Raw genomic sequence first — 26,086 nt, 5'->3', positions numbered from 1 at the left:
TAATTTCTATTGCAAAATGAACCCCCTCATTTTGTTCCTTTGCAAATTAAATGTTTTAAGTGTTAACACTTTATTCCAATCAAGATGACTTCAGGTGTGCCATACTTTTGTCATAACTAAGACTGTTAGCGCTCTAGTTGTTCTTTAGAACACTCTGGGACATTCTGTCATTGGGCTATAGTTGGACTACATCTGGCTGATATTTGGGCTACATTTGTTTTTTTTTGTCTCTGGTGGCCATCTTTGGGCTACATTGGGCTTCATTGGGCTACATTGGGCTACATTTGGGCTCTAACATATATATAGCCCAATGTAGCCCAATATATATTTTTTCAAAGTTACTTTTCGTAAAAACCACTGGAGCACATATCTTGAGACATAGCAAAGGCACATCAAGCTACCAGTCCCTACAATTTTGCCAAGTTTGGTGGAAAACCATTCAGCCGTTCGGGCTAAAAGTGAGTCCAACCGCCCTATGGAAATTAACATGGGCAAAACACGTTTTGGGACCCCCCTTTTATCTTGGCCCCTGCTTGACGAATCCCCCCCAAACTTTCAGGGAAGGACCGGAGCGCCGCAAGGCAAAGTTAAGGAAAATTTCAGGAAGATTCCTCAACCGGCGCCAAAGTTATTCCCAATAGAATGTTGCAATTTCCCTATGGAAAACAATCCTAACTATATATACCTACTGGCTATCGCCAGTAGGTAATATATATATATATATATATATATATATATATATATATATATATATATCCCAAATGTTACAGGAACCCATTCGGGGAACAGCCACACACGAAATGGATGCAAATCCTTTATTCTTCAGCTTGCTGGCAGGTTTATCAAAACTGGTGTCCTCACAGGAATGCTGCCAAACGCGTTTCGAGAGCCCAGGCTCTCTTCGTCAGTGGCAAAGTTCATTAATCGCTGAAGCTGCCCCATATGTAGTAAGTCCCCGCCCCCTGGGCGTGTACAATCAGGGCGGCGTTTCTGGATCTGTAGTCCTATGTAATGGAAGGGGGGCTTTTTGCTTGAGGTAATGCTGAGTAAAAAACCACAGTGGGTATGAAAGTTCATCTATGTTGTCTGCCTGCCCTGCTTCTTAGCCGAAGATGGAGTGTGATGGGGCACCCCTGCAGAGCCCCAGCACGTTTCGTGTCCATGGTTGTCCTATTACGGTGTCAACCTCGGTTCTGCCTCAGAGCAGCAGGCTGCATCCCCACGACCGGGACGGCCGTTGATTTTAATCCAAAATGTTACAGGAACCCATTCGGGGAACAGCCACACATGAAATGGATGCAAATCCTTTATTCTTCAGCTTGCTGGCAGGTTTATCAACACTGGCGTCCTCACAGGAATGCTGCCAAACGCGTTTCGAGAGCCCAGGCTCTCTTCGTCAGTGGCAAAGTTCATTAATCGCTGAAGCTGCCCCATAAGTAGTAAGTCCCCGCCCCCCTGGGCGTGTACAATCAGGGCGGCGTTTCTGGGATCTGTAGTCCTATGTAATGGAAGGGGGCTTTTTGCTTGAGGTAATGCTTATATATATATATATATATATATATATATATATATACATTACCTACTGGCGGTCGCCAGTAGGTATATATAGTTAGGATTTTTTCTCTATGGGTTTTTTGAAAATTCTATGTCTAATAACTTTGGCGTTTGTGGACGGAATTGGCTGAAATTTTCAGGAAAATGGCACATTTTGTTTCTGAGCAGCCCCTGAAAATTGGGGGGGGGTTCGTCCAGGGGGGGTCGAGAACAAAGGGGGGTCCCAAAACGTGTTTTTAACATTGAGTTTTCCATAGGGCGGTTGGCCTCACTTTTAGCCCGAACGGCTGAATGGATTTGCACGAAACTTGGCAAAATTGTAGGGACTGGTAGCCCGATGTGCCTTTTGTAGGTCTCAATATATGTGCTCCAGTGGATTTTGAGAAATTAACGTTTAAAAAAAGATATATATCTGTAACAGCGGACCGGGCAGCGCTCCAGTTCGCGTACTTTTCGCGCAACGGAGCTTTGTGAAGCGAAGCTGATTGGTTCTCCGGCGTCTGTCAACATTCCAAACAGTCCGTAGCGGCCGCCATCTTGTCTCTCGGTAGGATCGAGAGACAAGAGGAGGCGAAAGGGAAGGGGCAAATGACGATAAGCGGGCATAGTAGATCCTCCCTGACCTCTTAGGTTTGATGTACCATTTTGCCAAGTTTGGTGTAATTCCGTTCAGCCATTCAGGCTGTAGACGTATCTAAATGTCAATAATCGAACGGCTGAATGGATTTGCACGAAACTTGGCAAAATATTAGGGACTGGTAGCCCGATGTGCCTTTGCTAGGTCTCAATATATGTGCTCCAGTGGATTTTGAGAAATTAACGTTCAAAAAAAGATATATATCTGTAACAGCGCTCCGCTTCGCGTACTTTTCGCGTTACGGAGCTTTGCGAAGCTGATTGGTTCTCCGGCGTCTGTCAACATTCCAAACAGTCCGTAGCGGCCGCCATCTTGTCTCTCGGTAGGATCGAGAGACAAGAGGAGGCCAAAGCGAAGGGGGAAATGACCATGAGGGGGCATAGTAGATCCTTCCTGACCTCTTAGGTTTGATGTACCATTTTGCCAAGTTTGGTGTAATTCCGTTCAGCCATTCAGGCTGTAGACGTATGTAAATGTCCTATGGAAAATTGCATGGGGAAAACACATTTGAAAGTGTTGAAATTTAGAACCAATTAAAATGTTACTTTGGTTTTGTATTTGTGTGTGATGAAAGTTAATTGGTTATGTATATATGTCAAATGAGAGGAAACCACAGCCATTTTGTGATACTACTGTCTGAGGTACATTTGTGAGGAATTTTTGGTGGTGAATTTCTGGTGTTTGATTTACACAGTACTAACACTTCTCCTACTTTTAAAAAGGTGAGTTGTTAATTTGAAAGGGGAACTATGTTGTACACTTGAAGATAATTTGAAAAATGTTTTCTGTTATTTATTTGCAGTCCTTTCTGTTATACTAAATACTTGATAAAGTTAGTTTTATATTATGTATTACTAAAAACGATAAATGAAAGTGATTATTTTTTTCTGCAATTTACAGCAAGCAATTTCAAAATAAAATGGCTCACAATGAAGAGACCGTGGCAATTTCTTTTGAATTGTCCACTACATTGATTGAAATTGAGAGCACCAATAATGAAATATTGTCACATGGAGGAGATGACTTGTATGATTCCATTAGATTGATTGAAATGGACAGCACCAATAATGAAATATTGTCACAAGGAGGAGATGACTTGAATGATTCCACTACATTGATTGAAATTGAGAGCACCAATAATGAAATATTGTCACAAGGAGGAGATGACTTGTATGATTCCATTAGATTGATTGAAATGGACAGCACCAATAATGAAATATTGTCACAAGGAGGAGATGACTTGAATGATTCCACTACATTGATTGAAATTGAGAGCACCAATAATGAAATATTGTCACGAGGAGATGACTTGAATGATTCCACTACATTGATTGAAATTGACAGCACCAATAATGAAATATTGTCACAAGGAGGAGATGACTTGAATGATTCCACTACATTGATTGAAATTGACAGCACCAATAATGAAATATTGTCACAAGGAGGAGATGACTTGAATGATTTTTTTGATCAATCTGTTGATGGCGAATTTATCGAATGTTTGGAGACCATAGAGTTACAAGAATCATCATTGCAGACTTTTCATGAGGAAATTGCTGATGAGGACATGTTACTAGTTCTTTCAAATTTAGAAAATTCTGAAGAATAAATTTATATTTAGAAATCAAAAATTGTTTGAGACATTATTCATTTTTATTTTTAATTTATGAGGTTGTAGCGAAGTGATTGTAGTATAAAATGAGACTTATAGTATAGAGTGCAACATTTTTATGTTACATGGTAAGTTTACTCATATTTACTTCCCTTCTGCCACTATATTATCTCCAATGTGTATTTGACATCTCTTCTTCATCTCCGGCCTCCTTTCTCTCACTGTGTGTCTCCGATGCATCTTATCGCTGCTATTTTGTGTAATTACAGAAGAGAGTAAAATAAAATAGTTCGGAACGTGAAAAGGGGGCAAAGTAGAGTACCCCTCACCCCGTAGGCCTTTTCAGGGGGTCCCAAAAGGATCAGTTTCTGCTTTCCTGAGAGATTATGGTATGAGTTCCATATACCACAATAATTTGCATTACAACATGCAAGATATCTATCTCCTATTACCAACTTTTGGAGATATTCGCGCTAAGCGCGAATATCTCCAAAAAGTTATACCTGCCCTGAACAGTTCTTAGCCATGTTATCCAATGGGAGGTGGATAACATGGCTAAGAGCATTAGCTCGGTAATGCATGAATATCGCTGACTTTTTAGCGATATTCATGCATTGCGGCCGTTTTTTATCGCATTTGCGATAAACCTTGATAATAGCAAGGTTTATCTTCGATAATTTCTGACGATGCTTAGCGGTAAAAAATTCGTTGGTAAGCATCGTTAGCGATAAATATCGCTTAACTTTGGTAATATGCACCAACGTCTGTTAACGTTCGATTCGAAGGAAATGAGGAAGTGTTGAAAAACATTGTTTGCGCCATCTTGCCTTTTTTGAAATGCCACACTTTTGTCGTGCACGGCAGCCATTTTAGATGCCTTGACCAGACCCACTCTCTGCACGCTGTCGATTCGTAGCATGGCTCCCCACCCTCGCAAGCATCTTCCCCAGGCACTGGTCACCCCCGCTCTCTGTCTTATGCATGGGCAATAAACCTCCCCCCATCTGCGCTGCTCTTCCCTGAGAATCACACTCTGTGCCCGCCCGACACCTCCCTTTCGCCCTATTCACTACCGCACCCTCTGACACTCCTCTTCCTCTGTGTCCGATTGTCCAGGCTATCAGCTAGCCCTGCAGATGTAGTTTATGGCTCCAGCTGTAAAGAATCACCCCTCTTTAAAGGAGTTATAGTAGATCAAGGCCCACACCCGATGAGATCCGTCACACCACACGTGTTCCTACTATCTGAAAACCATCCTGTATTGTGATTGGGGAGGGGACCGAGCCTGAAGCGGAAGATTCCAGGAATGACTCTTTGTACATCAAAGTTTTTACAATTATGTGTCACATTAAAAATATATAGCACTCCAACAAAGTAGTAGGAATATAAAACTTTAATAACATATAAATATATACAACAAAACAAAAACAGTAAAAACATTTAAACAACGAAGAGACCGTGGCAATTTCTTTTGAATTCCTGATGAGGACATGTTACTAGTTCTTTCAAATTATGAAAATTCAGAAGATGTTGCCTGGGGGTGGGTCGTCAGTAGCAGTCTGTTGTGCGAATAGTTCCAAGGCAGCAGAACGCGCTGAAATCTAGATGGCACGAAAGTGATGTCTAGTAAGTTGCCGCCCAGCAAATAACGGCGTGGGGCGCCGCGGGGGGTGGATTGTCAGTAGCGGTCTGTTGTGCGAATAGTTCCAAGGCAGCAGAAAGCGCTGAAATCTGGATGTCACGAAGGTGATGTCTAGTAAGTTGCCGCCCAGCAAATAACGGCGTGGGGCGCCGCGGGGGTGAGTGAGTCCAGAAGGCACCACAGCTATTCTTACCGGCATTGCAGAATTACTGCTGGGGACAATGCCTGTGCTGTAGCAGGGTCACAGCAGAAACAAAAAGGATTCTGTTGAAGATGTTGTTGGTTTTCAATTTGAAAACAGTTCTGGTGTCAATTGCTATGCTAATGTAGTGGTTAATGTTTTGTTTTCTCTAGAAAATGTAAAAGAGGGGGAGGCAGTCCAAAGTTCCGTTAAAAGGGCAAAGGAAAGGATCGTGGTTTGAACTATCAGTCAAAAAGGGGAGGGGGTGCAACAATTTTTCCTACCGGGTCACACTGTGCTTTCACCGGAACTGAGGTCTGCAGGATTCTAGTAATTCAAAGTGAGGCTGGCGCCAGCATGGGAGCGCCGACGTCCCGCGGATACAGTTTTGTCACTCCACGGGCGATCATGGCAGTCATTCCCCATCGGGGGTGTCTGCGGGGGTCGGAGACTCCCGCGGCTCCTGTAGAATCTTCAAGGTCCTGGAGGACTACGGTGGTGGAGTCAACCAGTGACTGGGCCATTTCTTTATGCTGGGCCCGCTCTTGCCAGGTCGACCGCCATTTTGAGAGTTCGGTAGCTACTGGCGATCGCGGGGTCAAATGAGCGGACGGGCTCCACCCTGCCAGGCGAGACGTTGCAGCATCGCCACAGTGGAAGAACCCTTTTCCGGGCGCTTGGAGCGCTGAGGGTGCAGGTGGGAAGCCTCCACTGGGGAGGCGGGAGAGGCCTGTTCGCATCGTCTCTCCCTCCCAGTGCATCCCACGGCGTCTCGCTTGAGATTTGTTATGGCCGGACCAGGCGATGAGGACGAGGGGGGGGGGGTCGGAGGCATGTGCAAGACATCCCCCCCCAGTGTTGTCGCAGCCATTATTCAAGAGAGAAGAAGTGTGCCGTCCGTCTTCGGGCCGGGCTTCCGGTGGATGTCGGCCGGACGCCCCTGGCTCTGGCCCCATGAACGGGTTTCTTGGTTTATCGGCTGCAGCCGGATCCCGTCGGCCTCGGCCCCCCGACCGTTGGTGGCCGGACCGGAAGAGCATGTGGCGGGACTACCTGCAACTCTCAAGGGCCACCGCGGCCGGACTGGGAGAGAGAGGGGAGGGTCGAGGAGACATTCCCCCCCCCTGAAACTCTTCAGCGTTGTAAAGGCAATCCCCTGGCCGGGTCCCGCTGGCCTCGGCCTCTCCTCCGGCTACACCCTACGTTAGGATCTCCTGGCCGAGGCGTGGCAGCAGGATCCGCCTTATACGGGCTGCTCCCGGCTGGGCGTAGCCGCAACCCTGCCCCACCTTGGAAGTTTCCAGAGTGGGGGCGGATGTTCTACTGACTTGCATTTTCCCTAGTCTATCGATTTTTTTGGCGTGGCAGGCGGTGGGACAGCGAGGGGTGATTTGGTTTCTCTTACTGTTTTTCTGGTCTCTCACCACTGGCATATTTCTAACGTTTTCTTGTTTCTAGGACATTAATAGGTTTTATCATTACGTTATGTTATCGTTTCTTTGTTCGTTGTTTAATAAAAGTTTATGTTCATCAGTGGCCTACTGATTTTCGTTTTCCTATTCTTTTCTTTCCAGGTTGTTTCATGCTAAAGTTCTGTTAACAGGATACAGTGATCATTTCGTTATTATTGCATATGTCCTTTTCACTAGGGGTGCTCTCTGGTCGGGCCAGATGACGTATCTCTAGTAAATGGTCCGGGTGAAACAGGTGCATCAATCAGTGGGGAGTAGATAGGCATGACAGATTACAACGGGGGAGAAAGGTCCGCATTACGTACCCTTTCACTATTTGCAAAGATTTTCCTACGTATATTTGCAAACAGGGAATACCTCCAAAAAGAACCAATTCCCAAACAGTCAATGTTTGGGGAAACAATCAATCAATGAGGAACGAAATAGGCACGACGTGTTAAAGGTTTGCGTTACCTACCCTTCACTATCTGCAAAGGGAGAGAGAATATTCCTATTCTTCCTCGTTTGCAGGCAGAGAAGATTCTTAAGAGAACCAACTTCGAACAATTCAATGCTCGATTCAAACAATCAACAAGGGGTACTGTGAACACAAATGAACGCCGCTTATGTACATACACATTGGTATTATCAACAGGTTGTTCCTAATGTTTCTATTTTAGGGAGGTCAAAAAGAGATCCCATTAGTGGCCTACTGATTTTGCTCGATTCCTTTTCTTTTTTTACACGATTTTTCGCTATCTGCAAAGACTAAACAGAGTATTGCGACTCTGTGCTTGTTTGTAAATAGAGAATGAACCAAAGAGAACAATCAATCAAATGGAGAGAGAAGCAGGCACGACGGATTACAACGGGGGCAAAGGCCTGCGTTAACTACCCTTCACTATCTGCAAAGAGAGAGTACTCCTAATAGAAATGAGGGGTGGGGGGCAGCATTCAAAGCAGATCAGTGTGCATAAACACGAAAATGTTTTTACTTACCACGTACTTGACATTCGACAGCTTATGATATTTGCTATTAAAAAACCATTGAAATTCACTGAAAAAACCATAGGTTATAGACCATATATAGTTAGGAATTAGCATTTAAAAAACCTTATTTTACTCACACAAAACCATTGAAATTCCATATATAGTTGGTTGCACTAACTATATATCGCGCACCCGCAATCCACTGCTGATCATGTCACATATTACATCATTCATGACATGGTCAGTGACATCACTGATGACATCACTGATGACATCTCAAATGACATCACTGATGACATCACTGATGACATCTCATTTGACATCATTCTTGTGCTAATACGATAAACCTCTTCAGACTCTAATATAACCTTAGATACACTCAGTGTATACAGACACTCACACACTGCCACTCATCCATGGAGTTACTCACACACCCAGTCAGTCATGCAAAGAAACAATCTCACCTCCATTTCTTCAACTATACAGTTAAACACACCTTACTTATTGAAACATATACTAACACATATTTACTCTCTTATACAATCCCTGATACAAGTTCACAATGATCGATACAACCACTCACTCATTCAGTGGCTCTCATGCACAGTTATTTATATATGCCAACTCTCACATGTACTGTGTTTTACATATGTATTTAGTATGACATGTAGCATTGAGATATCCATTCACTCATCAATACACTCATGCACACAGTCAACTGCCCATGTAGCTGTTTCCACATGCACTCTCGAACTCATACACCTAGTGAATAAACTGCTCACACATCTATGCACAGAGTCACACACCTTACAGCCACCCCCACACAAACTCAATCTCCCATAGAAATACTTGGGCAACCAATTAATAACACATATAGCCTCTCGTATAGCTAATGATCAACACATGCAGCAGTTTACATCACAACAGACATAATGATGCACAAATTAAGACAGTTTAGTCACTAACCCATGCATTCAGTGAGACATATTTAATCACTCACTCATACAGTCAGTCACGCACCTACTAAATCCTTCATCCAGACACTTATACATCCACTCATTCTTCAATATGTAAGACATATTTTAACTTTACAGAAACATACAGTCACTGGATGTTGTCATCAGTGATGTCATCAGTGATGTCATTTGAGATGTCATCAGTGATGTCATCAGTGATGTCGCTGACCATGTCATGAATGATGTAATATGTGACATGATCAGCAGTGGATTGCGGGTGCGCGATATATAGTTAGTGCAACTAACTATATATGGAATTTCAATGGTTTTGTGTGAGTAAAATAAGGTTTTTTAAATGCTAATTCCTAACTATATATGGTCTATAACCTATGGTTTTTTCAGTGAATATATATATATATATATATATATATATATATATATATATATATATATATAGAGAGAGAGAGAGAGAGATAGAGAGAGAGAGAGAGAGAGAGATATTCCACTCCAGTCGCTGCTTAATTAGCCGGTCTACCTGCCATAAGGTGATGGTGCCAGTGAGACCAGCAGCTGCTGTCCAAACATACAAAACAAATCCATTTCCAGTCAGGAAATGAAGGATGCGACACACCAGTAGATAGCACAGTCATTTATGGGGCAAATGACGCATTTTGGCAGAAAGCCTCTGTCAATCATATAATATATATACACAATACACACACACATACACACACATATATATACATATACATACACACACTCAGCTTACCACAATTAAAAAATCTTATTTTGCTGTCTTTCAATAGTGCTACTTGCCCCATTTCTGCACCAATGCCATCTTCCACTATATCTGTAAGCATTGCCGCTCTGATAGTAGAATGATTTGAAATTGAGTGCACTATCGGTGTCATGAAACAGAAGAGGCAGTGTTAAGGATGGGCAGGGCAGACATCACTTCTTTCCTAACAAGCTCACCCTAGGGACAGCAGACTGCACTGGTACAAACACTTGCTTTTGTGTTCCTTGGGACTACTGGGGATAGTGAAGTGCATGCACGTTAGCACTGTTTTCCACTTGTATACTTATCCTGCTTTTGCATGAGCTGGATTCCCTCATCCGACTGCCTATCCACACACACAGTGCACCCAAGAAATTGATGGCAAATTATCACACTGGGTGAGTGGTAGTTGGCCTCAATTGATGCAGGCCCAAAGAGATGACTACTTTATTACACGAATCTCTGGCATCTGTTTGTTGTGCAGGGTACAACTGTGCTCAGTAGCAAGCCATGTTCCCCACCATATTTTCCGAAGTCTTTTCCTAAATTCAACCCACTCTCCTGTCCTTCTCTGCCTATCTCATGCAGTGCCCTGCTGTAAGGACCAGCAACTTAGAAAGATGCACATAATTGTTTCAATGTAAGTTTAAAAATGTGTGATTCCGATTAGCTGATGTCAATTAATGTATAAGTTTCATGTTGCTACAGATATTTAGGAAACTTAAAAACGTCCCACAAGGTTACCGCAAAATGGGTAATAAATGGAGTAGTGAACTACAATGCGTTCTGCAATACCTTGCAATACCAGAAATATACTTCTATTGTGCTTCAGGACAAAGAGTACAGCATATACTTTTGAACTTCTACCTATAAAACCACCAGAAACTGTAAATATAATTGCATACATGCACACAAAAGGATCAAATGTCAAAAAACAGATCAAACGATAATGTTTTAGAAAAATATATATATATATTTGTCAAATTATACACAACAAGTACATTATCAAAACATCATCATAACAAATCATTAAAAAACATACATGTTGCATGTTATTACATTTATTAAAAAAAGTTTTTATAAAAAACAACTCATAAGCATTCAGGTTAAAAAGGTTCAAAAGAACAGGGGTCGACGCGGCGTTTCGGTTACAGTTAGATAGACAACCTTCTTCAGGACCAAGTTCTAGAAGGAAACATACAATTACTAATCATTTCAAACTCAACATTTTCCAGAATCATTTTCCAAAACAAATACATTTTCATTCACTATAACATTTGAACAGGTGCTACTAGGTTTTATGCAAAAAGACAAAAAACTTTTTTTTAAAATTTTTAACAAAGGTGGTCAGGTATTGCTAGAAAGCATTGCACATTGGTACTAGTACCATTTCGTGGGTCACCATGTAAATTATCATAGTGAAGAAAGCCCATAATGTGGGTCAGTGGAGCTAATATGGCCCAATCTGAAGTTTTTTAATAGGAGTGCCAAATTACTGGTGTGGGGCACTTACTGGCAGGTTGCCCTTTATGTAGTGTGAAGGGTGTTTTTAAAAAAATTTCCACCCACTTAGGAAATTACCTTAATGGTTATAGTAGCCTCCAACTAAATCCAGGAGGGCAATTTTGTGGTTGTATAATCCGGTATGGGAACTGAGAGTAATTTCTGTTATGGTTCTATAGTTCTTCACGGTATCTGCAAATGGTAGTAAGATTATATTTTAAAATTGAGCACTTTAAGTATTTAGAGAATTGCATAACAAAATTGGAAGAAAACTACCTTAAGATTTTATGAGGATAAATCTTATGCGGGTAGTAGGAGCCACCGATAAATATTTCCTGTATTGCTGCAAATAAAAGCTCCTGTTAGTTTATTGCAAATAGGGAGTGCTAACCAACAGTATACTGGTCTACTTAAATGGAATCACCACATGTTTGTACTTACCCAGATATAAATTACTGGCAGTAGTGGGTGTTGCACTTGCTTTTCACTATGCTGGTGTAGCAGCTATTTAGTATTCAATTCGTGCTGGGCTTTGTCTTGCCACTGGGTCTTTGGGAAAAGATTAAGAATAATTGTCTGTTTTAATATTCCATTCTGGGTTCATGTTTGAAAACAGCCCTATCGGATAGGTTTCAATATGCAGACTTAGGTGTCTAGTTTTATCAGTAGTGCGTAATTGATAGACTAATTTCACTGTTTATCGACAATTTATAATTATATTTATCATCTATGTGAATAGCGCATGTATTGCATACGTCTATCCGGAGAATATAATCGTCCATGTTATTTAAGAAAACAGCCAGTCTCAATAGGAGCTACAGATATTTACCCACAGCACACAGAGCACAGATAAGCCTAATTCCCAGTTCCCCTTGCTTGTTAAAGTACAACTTCGGTGTGCAAAAAAGACATCTGTCGCCCTAGACTACAAGATCCAGAGTAAAATAACTAGACAGAGCAGAGACATACTTCTCCAGATAGAACTTACTACCTGCTAGACCGTGTATTGCTCAATTAAAGTTTCGGTTTAACATCAGGGCAAATCCCTGCTGTCTGAGGCCAATGGATCTTTGCTGCTGTTTTAGAGAATATCTTTGTTAGAAATGGGCTTTCTGGTTGGCTAGGGTATGCACCCAAGCCATGTAGAACCCACCACTCTTGTCAGGGCAAGTAGGTTACACACCACACATAACCTTTGCTCACCCTCTGGTAGCTTGGCACCGAGTAGTCAGGCTTACTAGCAGAGGCAATGTGTAAAGCATTTGCACCACACACTCCCACAATGACACAATGAATGCACCACAAAAAGAGACTCCACACAGGTTATATAAAAATCTACAAAGTATATTGCACATAATGTATGACCAAAATGACATACTATGCCATTACTGAGATAGTACTCATTCTCCTAACAATGCAAGAATCAAAACAACATACATTACAGTATCAGTAATATTTAAAGTATGAAAAAAACACATGAATAATCAGATGAGTGCAGTTACTGTTAGAGAAAAATAAAACACACAAACCCTCATGAAACTGCCGGGCACTGTTCACCTGTGCTCTTCTTAAACCTTATACGGTAATTTCATCAGTTCATAATGAATCCAGCCCGGGTACAGCAAGGGAATTACTTTACAACCCCCTTACTCTGAGACAGGCTCCACACACACTGACCCAAGAACTCTGAGCCCAGGCACTGGAGGTCAATGTGTGGCTTTGACTCCCAGTTGCCCGTAATTCATTGAAGTTAGGTTTATTTCACTTGGGCTCCTCTTAGAACCTTTACAGTAAATTTACAGCAGGCAAAGAAGCTTTCCTTCATGCAGGAGCACTCATATAGAATATAACATGTCACAACGCATGCTATTATATTGTGTTCCTTTACAACGTGGTCATTACAACCACTGCGTTGTTAGAGCACGATGCCTTTACAACGCAAGCCATGAGATTGACTTGCTGTAGGGGGCGCACTATACAACTCCAGCCTGCGCAACAGTAGGGAAGGTGTTGGAATAGTAAATTTTACTATTACTTATGTTAGAGCACTCCATACAGCAAGTCGATCTACTGATTTGCGTTGTAAAGGCATTGCGCTCTAACAATGCGGTTTTAATAACAACCGCATTGTAAAGTAACTGCGATGTAATGTCTGCATTGCAAATGCCTTCTCCCCCATATAATGTTTCCAGGGATACACGGTGTTACCAAAGCTAGTGGATACAGGGGGCTAAATGAATACTGGGTCTGGTACTAAATGAGCAGTGCTCCACCTATCCCTAGGAACCTTTGGGTCACAGTACCTTTGCTTGGGATCTTGGCCAACTCAAAGTGCCTGCATCAAGTATAAGAAATTGGTGGTCCACAGCTGCTCTGACTGGGTTAATGGGGCCTGCGTGGATGAGGGCAGAACTGCACTAGTGCTTTCGGCAATTCTGCGGTCCTGCCCCTCACCTCCGAAATGTTGCTGCTGGCATACAGGTTTGGCTCTGCCCATGGGTATGTCTGACTCGGCATTAACATAGTCATATCATTGTGGGGATGTGCACACAGAGCATTATTTCATACAACACAAATGTTGACAAGAGTCTCCTTTGTTGCTCTGGGCGACCCGTCAACTGGACTGGGATCAGGGAACCAAGGCGGCTTATGAACTCATGTCTGAATTGGCAATGCAACGCAACTCACAAGGGGGACCTGACGATCCTGCTCCCAAGGGGCATGGGCACATACTGAGTGGGACACTCGACACTCAGTCATCTGGGTAATCCACTACCCTAAGCCCATGCCTCAGACCGGAACACTAAAACGCTCCACAAGCATTGTCCAAAAAGTGAAGCACTCAGTATGCGCTGTTCAAAACCGATTGCAATGGCCATACCGACGGGTCTCACTGCCAATTTTAGACTGGCTAATGGAATCCCTTCAGATCCTTGAGCTTCCCAACAAAGAGGATAGGGGAAGCAGCCAACTAGCCCCTGGGGAACACTGCAGGGCACCACAGCAGTTAGGCAGGCAGCAAGCCAACACATATGGTAGATTGCAAAGTGGGAGGCCTTCCTACAGTCCAACAGGCCAGCACAACAAGCAAGTAATTCAAATGGTGATTCCTCCTTGCTGCACAGTAGTCCCCTGGCAATGTGCAGATTGCAGAGCAAGCAGCATCTGGCTACACGTCCCACGCAGTGTCTAAAATCATGGGGTCAGAGCCCCTGTACTTATACTCAAAATTGTCTTTGTTCAAGGGGGAGCTTCAAAATAACCTTTAGAAGTGTACAACAATCCCTTTCAATGCAGCCCTGACTCCAGATATCAAAGGGTAGTAAATCAGCCCTTTGAGTGAAGGCAGAAATGTCACGTCTTCTCACACAAACACAGTATTCTTCAGACAATAATTTCAAAGACTTTAACTAAGTTTTATAATTCATAGGTTTCCCATTAATCATTCGACCATTCCCACGTGCGAAACTACATTTCTAACCTACTAAATAGTAATTGTATTCATTAGCTAACCCTGTTCTTTGTGGAAGTAGAAACATTTGTATAAACGAAAAGAAAATGTGTTGCACGGCAAACATTCATTGGAAAAAACCCCGAAAGATCAAGATCAAGTTTAAATGTAGAATCTACAATTTCTTATCTCTCTTAACTTTAATATGGCAGTCTCTCAGCATATTGGGCCTACCATATCTAAGTCTGATTGCCTAGTGCAATTGTACATTAAATCTTATTAGCTTTGCACAATGTTTAGCATTATTTCATGATATTTTTAAAACGCTTCTTGATTACCATGGACATTTGCTAGACTGTCACAAGTCCTAAGGTCCAAGTCCTAAGGTCAGGGCTCGGGACGGAAGAGGTTTAGTGATGACCAAGTTGTCATGCAAAATACACAACATAGCCACACACTCCTAGGTTTACGGGAGTCCTGAAACCCAAACATTTAACAAGCTTTGTCCAACCCTAAAAACACTCGTAAAACTACCCTTGCAAAACGCAGAGAGGAAAAGAGATGCAGCCATCCCCAATTGGGTGGGCTTCTAGGTGTCTTCACAGGGCAATTGTCCTCTATAAGTAGAAATGAAGAAAAAATAATTTGTACTCGTGGATTGTCTGGTCAGTGAACTATGTTTAGTGGAGTTGGGGTACACATGGAATTATGATTTCTATTATGGCGGGGAGTATATTTTTTGCAACTAATTCTTGCCATATATCAAACAGTATGGACTAGATTGCGCCTGTGTTGTATGTAACACCACCACTAGCGCACTCGTTACCTCGGGTGATTCCCCTGGTGGTCCCAGTCTCTGACACACAGGGGGCCATTTACGAGCAGCTCCTGCTGTGAGCCAGGGCTTAAACGTGTGCAGCAATAATTTGCAACTGTGGCATCACTAATTCATGAATCTAAATGGCTGTATGTCTGTATTTGACCTAGGTCCATTATCCATTGGGCCCTAGTAAAACATACCATGTTTAAATCTCCTGGCATCTGTCAGAGGTTTATCTTAATTTATAAACCAATATAAGATGTTCCTCACAACTCTCATGCCTCATACATAATGTGCATGAGCTTGAATATCCCACTTGCATTCATGAATTAATGCAAACATCAGTGATGTGGGTGGATCTTGTATTTTATGTAATACTGTGTTTATCCCCTCTTGTTAAACTGTGTCAACTGTAAATCCTTCTATCAATGCAATGTCTTGTAAGGACTCTGATACCTTCTGGTCTTGCCGGCACTATATAAAAATCCCAAATGAACAAACAAATAAATGAACAGGATATGTAAAGCAATGCCTATGGCTGGACACAAACGATTAAGTATTAATATGTATGCATTGGTGTTTTGTAATTAAATGAATCCAGGCCCTATAACAGCGGGTTTCATTGCCTGTTACAAAGCTGCAAGAGCAAGCTGGGTGCAGCGAAAACCTAGGAAAGTCATGTTTTCTTTAGAACATGGAATGAACACATCAGCAAAGATTTTAACTAAAGAGTCTCTAACAAAGAGCGGTTGAGGGTGTTTGAAGAAAATGCAGCTAAGTCCAACTCTGTTCCAAACACCATACTCAAATAAAGAGAAAATAAACAAACAAACTTTATTGATGGAAGAAATAAGGAGAAAGGGTGACATCAGTCCGTCAGCGAAACAGTGTATGCAAAATGAGCATAAAGTGGCTTTAAAATCATTCTTTAAAGAAAACGTTTTCCATTTCCATTGTGAAAGGTCATAGTTCATTTTATGATTCTTAGTCAGAAAATCGAAAGATAGCAATGTCTCGGCTGCAAGACACATTTTGTTTCATGGTCTTAAATATCATGTCCATTAAAGTCATGCTGTGCGGAGAGGCATCCATAAGGCTGCCAGGGGCGGTGGGTGACATTTGAAAGTGGTGGGGCGCAAAGTAATTTGCATAGAGCACCGTAGCGAGCGAGCGCAGCGAGCGAGCCCGAACCCTTTATGGGGGGTTTGGGGGGATAACCGCCCCCAAGAAAATTTTGTAAAAAAAGAAGAAAAATCTCAGCTCTAAGAGTAGAAGAAGTTGCACAGCAGTTGGGAGACAGCCTTTACAAAACCCTCTGTCCCACTCGTTTTTTGTACCTTTCTGCCCCCTGTTCCACTAGTTTTTGTGCCCTTCTGCCCTCTGTCCCATTCGTTTTTGTGCCTTTCTGCCCTCTGTCCCACTCGTTTTTTGTGCCTTTCTGCCCATAAGGGGGGTTCGGAAATTTTTGAAAAAAGAGAAGACAAATCGTGCATTTTCAAGCAAATTTGAGAAAGCAGGAAGGTTAATAAAGCAATTGTGAAAGTGCAGTTATTACATTACAAACACACGCCCACACACAGAGACACGCTTTCACATACAGACTCACACACACACCCACACATCAATCCACACACACACTCACACAGACACCCCCCACACACACACACACACACGCTCACACACACATATCTAGATAGATTCCACTCTCCACAGTCACTACATGAGGTGCCAGTTCGCTACCACACATGCCTATTCTTTCGAAAAGGCAAATAAAGGATCTAGCATACACACACAGACACACACACTCACACACACACAGACACCCACACACACACACACACTCATGCAGATTGTGTTCCTGCAGGGAGCTTGCTCTCAGGCTGTTTGAGGCCTAAGTACTTGCAGCCAGTTTTTACAGTCCGTCTTTGTTTACATCTTAGATGTACCCCAAAAGTGAGCACATCCCACCAGCAAAACCGCAAATCCATAAATATTGTAGCAAGGCCAACTTTGAAGCAGTGTAGTCTTACAGGCTAAGGGGAAGATGGAAGCAGCGGGCCCACAAAAATATGGTGGCACTGTGGCAGTCATTGTGTGCTCTTTAGTCACATTAAATTGAAGATGACCTGATTTTACTGCTTTGGCATCAGTTCTGTTTTTCTAACAACTTTCCACCTATTAACTTTTAATAAGCAGTCTCTTTCACTCACACCCAAAGCACTGCCTATTCATAGCACATTCACTGCAGAGTGTGTACAGGTGACGTTTATCAATAATCTGAGCAGCCCAATAAAACAGGAGGAGCGTGAGCATTGCTCTCACTTACAAGCTGAGTATAGCATCCTCTGGCCCAACACAGTTGAAAGCTATAAAGAACGCTTGTGTTTGAAAGAAATGTGCAGCCCCTTTGCACACCAGATGAGTCCTGATCCAGCTAAACTTAGCATATAAATGACCCAAGAGAAGCACACTTCCTGTTGGAAGAGAGCATGAACCCACTCATCCAAAACGATGGGGGCTCCCTGCAGTGTGTCATGAGGGGCCTCGAGTCTCCCAAATCTGGCTTTCGGCCAGGGCTGGAGTGTACGAGTGCAGTTGTGTATCTACAGTGGGTTCAGGGGCCTGCTCTACCCCCCCCCTGCACTCCTGCACTCTTTCTGTAAGTCTGCACAAGTTTATCCGACATAGTAACCAGAGTACAAAACTGTGAAAGCAGCGACAAGCCCCCTAGCAATGAGCAAATAAAAATAAGGCAAACCACGCCCCAATTTGCATGACCTAAATATTTTCTACCTATATTGCTTCAAATGAGGCACACATAACAGAAACCAAAACTCTCATTAGCAGTTGCACAGCCTTCTCCTGAAAGGAACAACAAATAACTTTGAAAAAGATACAACGAATATAAAGTCTCAGATGCTGACCTAGTCATTTGTGAAACTTCACTCAGAGAGGCCAAACATGAGAAGGAGGCAGTAAACATCAGAAACAAGAAAGCTGAGCAGGCCTGTGTACAACATGGACACAATACAAGACAAGATGACAACGAATGATGAGGCATTTTGGAATTGGAGAGAAAGTTGTACATGTTATTAGGCACCAAGAATCAAACTAAATTCAAAAGCCAATACACAAGAGTGGCCATGGGCACAAACAGGTTATATACCATTGCGATTTACATTTTCCACTGTTCTTTCGAAAAGGCAAATAAAGGATCTAGCATACACACACTCACACACACACACACACACACACACCCACACACACACACACACACACACACACACTCATGCAGATTGTGTTCCTGCAGGGAGCTTGCTGTCAGGCTGTTTGAGGCCTAAGTACTTGCAGGATGTTTTTACAGTCCGTCTTTGTTTACATCTTAGATGTACTCCAAAAGTGAGCACAAATTAAGTAACGCGGACGCCCATTGCCAGGACAAGTTTACGTACTCAGTGCGGCCCTGCTTTCCTTCCTGCCCCTTCTTAGTACTTTGCACAACTTACATTTGAATCCATTGTTACATTACTGTAAATGAACAGATAAACAATTTAAAACAAGAAAGAAAGCCCAGTGCTCTCATTTCGAGTCGTCTTCCTGCCTGGCGCACTTTGCAGCTGATCGTGTGGGAAGAGGAGAAGTGAAACGCGGAAACCCCCTGGTTCAGCAGCCAGGTGCTGAGAGGCAGATCTTGCCTTTCCCTTCCTCTTATCCAATATTTATTTCTCGTATTCACTTGGGCCCTGTTCCACTTTCCTTCACTGTCACAAGCAGCTTTTAAAAAATGCATATATCGGAGAAATGTTTTTTTCCCTTTCCTGAACGGCATTCCTCGGATCGTAAAGAGTCCAGAAACCCAGGTGTCGGTGCATTTCCCCCAGTAATATATCACAGTGAATTACATCACCCCTCGCTGCTCAGAGCGGGGATCAAATCAAGCAGGGGATTCCAGCTGGTGAGAAATATTATGGTTCAGTGCTTAACAACCGGGCTGGGGGCCTAGGGCTGTCTGACCTCCGTGAGAGAGCTGCATTCTGGAAGCCATGGCAAACTCCTGAAGACTTTCCCAGGCTGGCGTACACTACTGTGGTAGAGACAAGCAAACACCAGTAATCAAACCGGGCCCAGCCTTAATGAATCAGTGTATAACTATAAGGTTACCAATTTTGGAGCCGGTGTACCCACAAAGAATACAACTCCACAGGGAGGCCACCCGGGGCCGGAGTCTTACCTCTGGCCATGTCCTTCAGGGCCTCTTGCACTTCCAGAGCTTTTACTGGCCCCCCAATACCTCCTGTGCTACACATGACATCACCACTATTGCAATCCGGCTCCGTGGGAAAACAGGCGTGGACTACCTTGGAGCATCTGATTACTAGTAGTAGACCAAAAGATCGAAAATTGGAATGTAAAAAGCAAATTTGAACAGTTGAAATTGTAATATATGCATCCTGTATAGTGTGTAGAATAACTTTGGAAATGGCAATAAACAAAGTTTTTACCTGTTTACTGATTCACATCTTACTATTGGCTGTATGTCTAACTGATACAAGTCTGCCTTCTAGCATTGTCCCAGTCAAAGCGTTTAATGCATTGAAATGGGTATGGCAAATCCAGCCTCTTTATGACAAGATGCAGCCGTCCCACCACAAGATGTAACTGCGCAGTCATATAAGCAACTGCCTTGTCACAAATGCAACTTTTCCACCACAAGCTGTTTCTACTACAACTACAATAGTCACATCACCTCTGCAAACATTATACGAGAAGATATAAGTGAAGATACAACCATATCATCACAAACTGAAACATCTCACTACACTAGACCCCTTACCACAATATACACCAGATTATGCAACTGTCCCGCCACGAGATGCAACTTTTACAACACATGATACAAGTACCTCCTCGCATGCTGCAGCTATCTCTCATCTGCCTCATTACAAGCTGGAAATACTTCATTCTATGTTTGATGACCGAACCACAAGATGTGATATACCCCACGAGGTATACACACCACCAATGTAGCCACCTTACTACAGCTATAATATGTTCTGAAGGGACCACTGCCTCACCAAAAGATGTAAAGTCTCATTACAAGATGGATCCACGTTTCCACTTAATTCACCTTTGCAGGAAGTTCACTCAAATAATGTTCCAGTTTCCACAAGACCTTTCTCTGTAGCTCTTGCTAATTTGTTCCAGTCGCATTACAGCACCACTACTATACTTCTGCTGCATATACTCACTCAGGAGGCAGTGCAGTCAGACAATTCTCCAGCAGTATCTGCCTTCTTGCATTTCCATAGGTACACAGACCTGCACACCTGGCACACACCTTCGCCAGTCATTACCTTACCAGCTGTGCACTTCTAATGATCCCTGTCTATGGTGAAATAAAATGGTGAACTCTGTATCTATTTATTAAAACTATACGTCTTATAGAAAGCACTGAGTACAAAAATCAGTACAAAATTACGAAAATGTCAAATAAAATTATGAAATATGAGCACGGTACCGTAAGGAAACAACACATTGAAGTACAATAACACAGAATGAGCCTGGAGAATGGTGAATTTAGAAGATGATTTTAAGACGTCTCTTGAAAACACAATGGATGAAGATAGTGGTATGCCATGGGTAACTAATTCCACATTTTAGGGGCTAAAAGTGAAAGGACATGGAACAAGTGGGACCACAGACAATTCGTAAGTTCTTTACTGTGGATTGGTAGCCACAGACCAAGCTAATAAATAAGATCATAAGAATAAAAACTTTGCTACATTTAAAAATAATGCAGAAATAGTGATACAGCATACTTACAAGGGGAGATGAGAGATAAACAAGGGAGGGGAAAAAATAAAGAATTAGAAAAAAAGATTCAATGCTTTAAAGAATTAGAAAAGGTTTGCCTCTTTGAATGATTTAAATAGAGAAAGTGGAAACCCATTCAAGCTTCAATAGCATATACACAAGCAAAAACATGAGCATGAAAAGTACTGGCTACAACTGGAAATTAAAAATGTATTCAACGTATATCCCACCTGCTTATGCACTGCATTTGTTGAGCAACCATATAATAATCTCAGGGCTACATGAACGCACCCCTTTAAAAGGGCTACAGTAGTTTTAAAACTAACTTTAGAGTCCAAGACCTCGAAGGTGTGGGCTTCAAATATTACTCACTCGAAAGTGTGTCTGTAGACGAAATGTGGTCCATAGGTTGAGGTGGCCAAGCGTGACGGGGTCATACAAAGGGACTGCACTACTACAGGCAGGTGCAAAGCCGAGAACTCTGGTTGAAGGACCTGTCAGATAAATAAAAGGGGTGCAAGACCGATTGTTGGGGGACTGGGAGCATGAATACACTCATGCATATTGCTAGGATGGTCCTCTGAGTGATGTGTATGTCACGGGTGCAGTCTCAACAAGGCTATCTCATACGTGCATGCTTGCAATGTCGATCCAGCAAGTACCCTTAAAATGTTTAATAATAAGTGGTTAACAACAGGGAGTAACCGAGCGCTTGACCAATCAGGTAGTGTGTTGTTACCTTGATCCTTTGTAAGCTTACAATTGGTAGCCCTGTGGTAACAAGCGTTTAAATCTAAACCGGAAGTGGCACAACCTCGCAGGAGTTGAGCTGCTCTATGTGACATAAGGTTGTAGTGTTTAATTTCGGGAGGATCTGTGAAGCAACGAAAAGCAATTAGAGGCCTTGCCAAATACATCTATATATTCTATGTAATGTAAAGAGTGAGCGGAGTTCATTGATCAATAAATGGACTTCTTCATCCGTTTAAGGAAGGAGTACAATGATTTTTCTAGTACTTGTTTTAAATATGAGACTAACGGGTCGAGCACCATTTCATGTCTTTTTATCAAGCCCGGGTACTTATTGGAAAGTAGTACTTTGAAAGGCAGATGTATAAAATAAAAACAATATAACGTGATATTAGACTACAAGCGCATCTCCACAAGCACAGGAACAAACTTGAAACACGCACTCGTTGTGTCTTCTCTGTAAGGCTCTGAATGCCCAGTTGTGTGCTTTCTGTGCGTGGACTGTCAGCACAAGACAGCTCTGTGCGCTGCATGATTTGTGAAGATCAGGTCAGTGTAATCCAAGGGGTGGGTCTCTGGACGACCCATTCTCGCACACTCAGATGAGTACACTAAAAAGAACTTTCTCACATGCATTATCTCGGGTACACCCAAGCCCACGTCCACCCACTGGGGATGCCAGAGCTGACGAATGTGGAATGGCAGGTTCCGGTCTCGGCGTCGGCTCAACTTCCGGTGATTCTGGACAAATCATTTAATCTCCCCGTGCCTACAAAAAAACGAATGTGTACCTGTTTAATGAACTGGTGCTCCTGTAAAGCACTCCAAAATACCTACGGGTCGAGTTCGCGAAATGTAAAACTGCAAAATAAATAAATAAATATCCAGGGTTGGATTTAGGACAGTAAATAGGCCCAGGCCTCAAAATAAAAGCGGCCTCCAATAGCGAATCCAAAAGCTAAAAAGTGGTGGTTCACATGTGCAAATCGGGAAAGTTTGGAACTTGTACAGATGCCATAGCTGTCAGATGTTTTATAAGGTAGGAGAGACTTGGGTATTTGTACCTCGAACAGGCAATGTTTGTACTAATATCAGGGAAACACAACAGTAAAACGTGGCTCACCAACCGGCCCAGAAATTGCCCAAACGCGGCCTATACAGTTACACTTCATTTTTCAGATCAGCCCTCCCTTCTGGCACTGCCGGTTAGCCCCGTAGGCCAGTTCCACTAGTAGTTAAATGAAAATACGTACCTTAAGTAAGTAGTAAGCAGGGCGTTTAGTCGAGAGAAAGGGCACACAGGCTGGCTCTCATACACTCGGTCCACACGAGGCGAGACTGGTGGCGATGGCGAGTAGAGGATCTGACGTCAGCTCCGCAGTGCTGCAAAATGGCCAATCACTGCATGACTACATGAAGTCACACACAGTGATTGGCCATTATGCAGTGTGTGTATCACCACCCAGGCGCGGCATCCAATAATGGATTGCCCTGCCCTGCTGCGCAGTGACCAGCCAATCCTGGCACTGCAAGCAGTGCCAGGATTGGCTAGGGGGGCCCACTAACTGCTCGCCCTGTGTCGCCTTTGAAAAGCCGGCCAGCTTAAAGAAACACCCCCCTGGTCGCTCTCTATGGGGGAACACTAATGCGCATGCTTGAAGAAGTTTCTGCCCCCCTGTCACTTGCGCACCTGAAGATACCTTGGCTGGCTGGCTGTCTGCTGCTGCAGCTGAGTGATTGCATCACCTAGACTGTCACTCGAGCTGCGCAGCAGTCCAGACCAGCCCCTCTCCCACATTACTCGGGCGCTTCCCGGATTCCCGGTGGCGCACGCACGACTTCTTCAAAATTTTTCATCAGTCTCTTGCAGCAGCCGAGCAGCGTCGTCCATGGGCTTGTGGGGCTACGCCCCTACGCCCCTGTGGACGCACCGCTGCTGAAGGCTGCAATTACGGTAGTGAACTAAACAGTCAGGTATTTGGTGACCAACATTAACCCACACTTCTGATGGGTCTTTAAATGCCAGGAGACCTAAAGTTAACAGTTTTAGAATGCTGCAAACCAATAAATAATAATAGCAAACAATTTTGAAACTTGTTGAAAAATAAGTTGAAATGGCCGCGAACCCATGCTAGAGAGCAGAACTGCAGGACTTACCCACAAATCACCACTTTATCTTTATCCTCAAAGCCTAGCCTTTTCATTACCTCAACATGGTTCCAGCTCAGATCTCCAGAACTAGGGTTGTGTTAGCTAGACCCTTATCAGTACAGCTCTGAGTGGTTTTACATCATTACAACCACATCTGATACACTACGAGTGAAAATACAAGTTTCTCAGAATACATATTGCTGCACTACAGGGATGGCAGGAGGAATTAGGGCCGAAGTCCTCCTTCAACTCAGAGCAGGCAAGCTCTTGTGACACAGGTATGCGTTTCCTTGTACATGTATTCTGGCATGTGCTGTGCGTCTGAAAATGCTATCTGAAGATGCTACCTTAAAAACCTGGTAGCTTCTCATACAGGTACACAAATCTTCTCATTTCTGCTCCCTCATTTGGTCACAGAGGGAGATATGTCTTACCTATGTAGGTGTCACAGAACCCTTCAAATACTCTGTTAAATATGGATGTGCCCTGTATTATGAGCAGATAAGAATACCTTCTTCTACAGGAACTTAGAGAGCATGCGGTCTGAAACACAGGTATTCTACTATTTCTAGGTTTCTTTTTACCTATCATGTCACTAGGAAAATGCACAGACACATGCATTGAAACCTTCGGAAACATTGTGAGACATACAACAGTGGCATGGGAAGTGTTGCTGTTTTATTTTTGGCTAGGCCCAACATTCTGAGCAGTCGGTGAATAGTGAAGCTGCCAGAGAAAAATGAGGTTTAAGACATGTGGGCAGAGGCATTAGGGATTAGACTACTTCTTATGAGTCTCTGGAAAGGTACACTTAAAGTAGGCTGTATGAATTTAGATATCTGGTTGAATTGTGAAGTACGGTATGTCACATTAAAGACCTGCGTGCTCTTGTGAGTGAGGTATTTGTCTACTTATACATGTATTCTGACACATGCTGTGCATCTGAGGATTGTAGCTTAAAAAGCGACTAGCTTCTCATACAGGTGCACAAATCTTCTTACTTCTGGTCTGTCATTTGGTCACAGAGGCAGACATGCCTTACCTGTGTAGGTGTCACAGAACCCCTCAAATAGACTATTCAATACCCACGTGCCCTGTATTATGACCAGAAAGGAGTGCATACATCTCCTTCTACACAAATTTAGAGAGCATGCAGTCTGAAACACAGGTGTTCTACCATTTCTAGGTTTGTTTTTATGTTTTATGTCACTAGGAAAAGGCAGAGATATATGCATTGATGCCTTCAGAAACATGGTGAGACTTAGAACAGTGACATGGGATGGGTTGCTGTTTTATATTTGGCTAGTCCAAATATTCTGAGCAGTCGGTGATTAGTAAAGCTGCCAGAGGAAAGGCTCTACTATTACACTCATCCATTCACTCAGACACTACTATTTCACTGAGTCATTCACTTAGGTACTACCCATGAACTTATCCAATCACTCACACATTATCTCTGCACTCAACTATTTACCCTGGCACTATGCATACATTCCTGTATTCTCTCAGGCACTACCCATGCACTTATCCGGTCATCCGGGTGCCTCCCATACACTCATCCAATCACTCAGGTACTACCCATGCACTCCTTCAAGCATTCAGTACTCATCTAATCACCCAGGCACTATCCTTGTGCTCATCCTTTCACTCATGCACTATGCACACACTCCTGCACTCTCTCAAGTACTACCCATCTATTTATCCAATGATGCAGACACTACTCTAGCACTCATCCAGTGCCCCGTGCACTACCCATGCATTCATCCAATCATTCAAGCACTATCCTTGCACTAGCC

This window comes from Lissotriton helveticus, chromosome 10 (genome assembly GCF_964261635.1).
Source record: "Lissotriton helveticus chromosome 10, aLisHel1.1, whole genome shotgun sequence".
Lineage (NCBI taxonomy): Eukaryota > Metazoa > Chordata > Amphibia > Caudata > Salamandridae > Lissotriton > Lissotriton helveticus.
Note: the sequence above shows the minus strand (reverse complement) of the source record.